Raw genomic sequence first — 6,304 nt, forward strand, 5'->3', positions numbered from 1 at the left:
GCGTTGCAGCAACGAGCGTCTCGTCCCGGAGGGACGGCTCGCGCGACAGCTCGCCAGGCGCCAGCGCCACGTGGCGAGCGCTGACGCTAGGCGTGACGCCCGCGAGTGGGCGTCGCCACGCTGACGCAATAAATCATTTTAAAAAAAATTGATTTTAATAAAAAATAAAATAAAATGAAAAACAGTAATATTACCGTTTTATTACCGTTGAAAATTTAATTTTTTTCCTTTTTTTATTCTATAAATACTCCTCTTTCATTCTCATTTATATACACAAACACACACATCTATTCTTCTCAAATCATCTCTCGTTCGTCTCTAATTTTCATCTCAAAATATTATTCTTCTCCCAAATTTAATCAATTCATGGATCCGTTTGAGCAAATGCGTCGAATAATGAAAGAATCACTAGAAGAAGATCGACGTAGGGAGGAGGAGGAAGCCGCGACGCCTCAACGTCGATCCCGGATTTACATCCATCATAATTTTTATTTTTTTAGATTTTATTAATGTGATTTTTTATTTTTTCAGAATTTTAAGTTGTAATTTTATTTTATTTAATGAAGTGTGTTTTTATTAATTGAATTTGTTAGAAATAAAAATAAAAAATGAAATTGAATGAATAGTTAAAGGATGAGATGGTTGAGAGAGGTTAAAAGATGGAGGATTGCAGGTGCTGTCTCTTAGAGATGAGATGAAAAGTACGGTAGAGCCCATGAATAGTGAAGAGATAAGACAGTCAAGAGACTATCTTAATCAAATCTATAGCCGAGTTAGAGAGGGATTGTGGGAGAGCGAAGATGCGTGGACGAGAGAGATAGAGGAGTTCTGGAATATGGTGGATGGTGTCACACTCACAATGGGTGTGGCGGGCTCCAAGTTAGAGAAGGCTTTGGGAGACCATTTTCCCGAAGGTGAAAGATATTTCGGCTTGGAGAATTTCGGCAACACATGCTATTGCAACAGTGCTTTGCAGGTCGTCATCTTCAATTCCCTCTCTCGATTTTCTCGATCATGTTTGACTTGTGGGAACTTTTGTTTTGTTTTCTTTAGTTGAGGGATGATTCTTAGTTTCTATGTGGATTTAGGTTTTTGAGTTTGGACTGTGTTGTCTTATGATATAGACCAAACAGGAGAACTCATCCCAAAAGACTAGAGAGAGCTCATTTAGTTTATATGACCCACATCAGTTGTTCTCACAACCGATGTGGGAATTGAGTCCGTAACATTCGACCCTCCTTTAAGGGCCAACGTTTCTCACAACCGAGGTGGGAATTGAGTCCGTAACATTCGGACCTCCTTTAAGGGTAACATTCGGACCTCCTTTAAGGGCCAACGTTTCTCACAACCGAGGTGGGAATTGAGTCCGTAACATTCGGACCTCCTTTAAGGGCCAACGTTTCTCACAACCGAGGTGAGAATTGAGTCCGTAACATTCGACCCTCCTTTAAGGGCCAATGTCCTCGTTGGTCACGGCCACGTTGGTCACGGCTGGTTCTTTGCCAGGCCACCACTCCGAGTTTTCGTTGGTCACGGCCATGTTGGTCACGGTGGATTCTTTGCCCGGCCACCACTCCGTGGGTCACCACTCCGAGCGGTCCCAAACGCACTCGTTGGTCACGGTGAGTTTGTTGTCCGGCCACAATTCCGAGCCGTTTGGGCTCTCAATGAAAGCACTAATTGATACAGACCAAACAGGAGAACTCATCCCAAAAGACTAGCCTGTTAGGGAGAGAGAACTCATTTAGTCTATATACCCCACATCAGTTGTCCTCACTACCGATGTGGGAATTGAGTCCGTAACATCTTATCAGAGGTTTTTCGTTATCTGAGATTAGGGGCGATGAAGGGAGAAATTTCGATAGTTTGATTGCATAAATATATGTTTGTTGCATTGATTATTTGATCATTTGGGGAAATTGTGATCGATTCTGTTGCTGGTTTGAGTGGTGGCATGAAAATAGAGACCAACTCATGTATTTTTTTTGTTGGTTTAGTTTAGGAGATTTATTGATGTAGTATCATTTTTAGTTGATTATTGTTTAGGAAGGAGGTTATACTGTTCTTGTTCTTCGGTTTTGTGGTGGTTTGAAACTGAATGACGTCAGATGGGATATCTTATAGTATATCTATTACACCGAATAGCTTGAGACAAGATGTTTTTGTGCTTTGTCTTTTGTAAGTACTCCATATAATAGTAGTATGGGGGAAGGAGGTGGGGTGGTTTTCAGGTTGTTGCGTTTCTCGGAGAGAATTGCATATCTTTGAGAGGTCGTATACATTTTTGCTTATGTCAAATGAGGCGATATAGAAACAAAATGTATATTCAATGTTAGACCAGTAGGTTCAATTGTTAAAGCATGTTCCATGATGATACAAGCAGGGGCCTAGCCAGCTTATGGGGACATGGGGCAAATGTCCCTCCTCATCCACTCATTTCCTTATATATTTATACATGGATTGTTAATTATATACTTCAACCACACTAAATGCCCCTTCTCAAATACATAAATTCTTCCTATGTATTATATTTTTGCCCCTTCTCCAATAAAATCCTGGCTCCGCCCCTGGATACAAGGTTGTCTTATGTGTTTTGAGAGTTTTTGTTTTTTTTTTAATTTCACTGATTTGTTTTGTTTCTCAGGCTCTCTACTTTTGTGTACCATTTCGCGAACAAATATTGGAGTATTATTCCAACAACAAAAGCCAAGGAGAATCAGATGAAAACCTTTTAACTTGTCTTGCGGAACTTTTTTCACAGGTAGTGTATGTAAGAATTGCAACAGTTCATATAGATAGGTTTTGATCCTTGATAGCACCTAGAACTGTTACCTTTTGTAATAAGGTACTGTTTGAAGGCAAAGTTTGTGCTTGTTAGAATAATCCATCAGTTAGAAACTTAGAATGTATATGTCATGGTTCCTAGTAACATTAAGAAACCCACTCCTACTTCATGGTTTTTTTTAGAATCCTGTTGCATCCATCGATGACAATTGTAAGACTTCATAATAACCTCCGAAATTGAAGCAATGTACCAGCCTATGGCTTTCCTGTACAAATTTTGATGATATTTTATGCGCAGATAAACTCTCAAAAGAAGAAAACAGGTGTGATAGCTCCAAAACGCTTTGTGCAAAGACTTAGAAAAGAAAATGATGTTTTTCGAGGATATATGCACCAGGTATTTACTTGTAAATTGTTTTTTTTTTCTGCTTTTTCCTAGTTATTTTATACTCCTGTTAGTATAGTTATAGTGAACAACAACACAGAGGCTACATATTATGTAGAAAACATAATATGTTCCCCCCCCCCCCCAAATAGGTAAATTCTGGATGAGCAACTAGTGATTGCCCCAATGCATTTTGAGTTGAGTATATTGATAAATTATGGTCACGGATTAAACTCATTTGTAGAATCATTGTTTCTCTCACTTGTCCTCTTTAGCCAAGAGAAGGATTTTATTATTTTCTTATAAGCCTGTATGGATTTCTTCAAGTTCTTCAATTTTATTTTATTCTTATCACCAGTGTAGATGCTGCTTTGTCAATAAGTTACTTATTCTGATGACTGTTTTAATTCTTTTTATGTCATTCAGATTGTCTTTACTCTTTACTTAAATGCTTGTGTTTTAAGAGCATTGGTTTGTTGAAAACATCTTTTGGGACCTTCTGATTATTACAGCTTGAGATGAGTGATGAGATGGTTGTAGCATATCATGCATTATATGGTATGGCTTGGCAAAAAGGGTTCTTGATTGTACGCATTTTGTTGTGGATATTTCGTTAACTGATATTCAACTATTCTCATATCCTGTCATGCAGGATGCTCATGAATTTCTGAACTTCTTGCTAAACCAACTTGTTGACATACTGGAGAAAGAGCATCTCAAGGCAACGCGTGAGATTGTTTCAAATGGGCAGAGTAATGGTCATGTCAATGGTGTTAAGCAGGAACTTGCACTTACTTGGGTCCACAAAAATTTTCAGGTAAAGCCAACGGATATTCTGTGTCTCCCAAACTTTATTCATTGCTCACATGTCTACCTGCACTTTGTCATTTCCTGCCACTCTCTGTTTTCTCCTTATATATGTTTTTGTTATTGTTGATTGATTCTGACTTTGAATGGGGAGCAGGGTATTCACGAATGAGACGAGGTGTTTAAGGTGTGAGACAGTTACTGCAAGGGACGAGACATTTTTAGATTTAAGCCTTGATATTGAACAAAACAGTTCAATTACTAGCTGCCTCAAGAATTTCAGCTCTACAGAAACCCTTAAATTCTTCTGTGACAAATGCTGCAGGTGGGTGGCCTTGTTTATGTTACAAGTATGTGTTCACGACGAAGAAAGTTAATTTGTTTTCGTGTCTAAACACAGTTTGCAAGAAGCCCAGAAAAGGATGAAGATACAGAAATCACCTCGTATCTTGGTTATTCATCTCAAGCGATTCAAGTACATGGAACAACTAACAGACACAAGAAGTTATCGTATCGCGTAGTGTTCCCCCTGGAACTAAAGCTCAGCACCACATTAGACGCTGGCGACTCTGAGTACTCGCTGTTTGCCGTGGTGGTTCATTTAGGGACAGGGCCAAACCACGGGCACTATATAAGTCTTGTAAAAAGTCATAATCACTGGCTTTTTTTGACGATGAGAATGCAGAGATAATTGATGAGTCGGCCATCCAGACGTTTTTCGGTTCTGCCCAAGAATACTCAAGCAACACAGACCATGGATACATTCTGTTCTATGAAAGCCTAAGCGCGGATAACAAGTCACTCTTAACTTTATATCGTGTGGCTACCTCTATTTTCCATAGCATGTGGCACCTGCAAGGCTTAGTCTTTGTACATGAATAACTTAGCCCCACAGTGTAGAATAGAGATATACTTTGTAACTTGACCTCCATATTTTGCTACCAAATGTGACGTTTTTGGGCAATTCTCTCTCTATCTTTATGGTATCTATTTTGTATAATATTCTGGAGGTTATAATGGACTCATTTTTCAGGATTTTTGTATCTTTTTATTAACTCTTTTTGAAGTTCAAACTGAAAAAGTGTGTAAGAGATTCACTGGCATAGAGGGTGGAAGAGATTAACTGGCATTATCACCTCTGCAGCCTAAAAAGTGTCGAAAGCAGCTCTAAACGCGTTATACTGGCTTGCAACCAAGATACCCATCAATTCTGTCTGTCCTCGTTTTGCTAGAACATATATTGCCTTAAATCATGGCCAGCTGAGGGAAGTCTGAGGCTTCCGTGGATCTGGCATTGCTGCGTGATGGAGGCTGTCGGGCTCTTTCTTCCATAAATGGGAAGCGTCGTCTCTGTAATGGACAGTGTTCCATTTGATCAATCACACTCTCATATGAATGTATTATAGTTGTATATGTATGATTTGTAAGCTTTTAGGCAGGAAATTTTGACACTAAGGTGGTGTTCGGTTTCCTAGATAAAATAATACATTCTAAGATTCAGTTGTGAGATTATTTTAGTCATAGGGGGGTTAGCTATGACTAATAATCACAGGATTATTCATCTAGGATTGAGTTGTGGGATTGAATCTCATGAACCAAACACACTACTCCATATTTAATTTGGAATACAATCTTGCAAACCGAACACCTCCTAAGGTCTGAATCTGATGCGGATATTTTGATTTATTTTAGAGCATCTCCAATGGCGGCGAGCGGACAGGCTAGCCGATTCCCGGCGCTAGCCTGTCCGCTCGCCGAACCATTGGAACCGACGAGCGCCATTTCGGCGAAAAAATCAGCGACCCGACGCTGAATTTCGGGCGCTGGCCGATCCGCTTGCCGGTTAGCAGGCCGTCATTGCAGGCTCGTGATCGGCCAGCTCATTTTTTTTTTATTTTTCGAAACACTATATATACACGATTTGCACGTCATTTTCATTCGCACCACTTGTTTTAACGAGTTTTCTCTCCATCTTAATTTCTGTACAAGGGCGACAACGTGAAATGAGTAACGCGGGTGGTAGTAGTGGTGGTGATGCTGAAGAGTACGAACGGCAAGTGAACGAAGAGTTGGAGGCCTATATTTCCCGCGAGATAAACCGGTTGATACAAAGGGCCTTGCAGCCGGCGGCACCTCGACTGCAATTAGGGGTCCAACGCGTTTGTGGCATGTCGACTGCATTGCTGATATAATGTACGCCTGTATTATCCTGCACAACATGATTGTCGAAGATGAAGGTGTACAGCTGACTAGTTGGGCCAATGACGATGCTAATGAAGCAGGCCCAAGCCACGGCGTGGCCGCCCCCAACGTACGAAGGGGGTACCT

The 6,304-nt window shown here is 40.4% G+C and overlaps 1 pseudogene; it reads left to right on the forward strand.

Annotated features, from left to right (window-relative positions):
• The first annotated feature begins 785 nt into the window (after positions 1-785).
• LOC121806017 lies at positions 786-5,011 on the forward strand (annotated as a pseudogene).
• The last annotated feature ends 1,293 nt before the right edge of the window (positions 5,012-6,304 follow it).

This window comes from Salvia splendens, chromosome 5, assembly GCF_004379255.2.
Source record: "Salvia splendens isolate huo1 chromosome 5, SspV2, whole genome shotgun sequence".
NCBI classification, from domain to species: domain Eukaryota; kingdom Viridiplantae; phylum Streptophyta; class Magnoliopsida; order Lamiales; family Lamiaceae; genus Salvia; species Salvia splendens.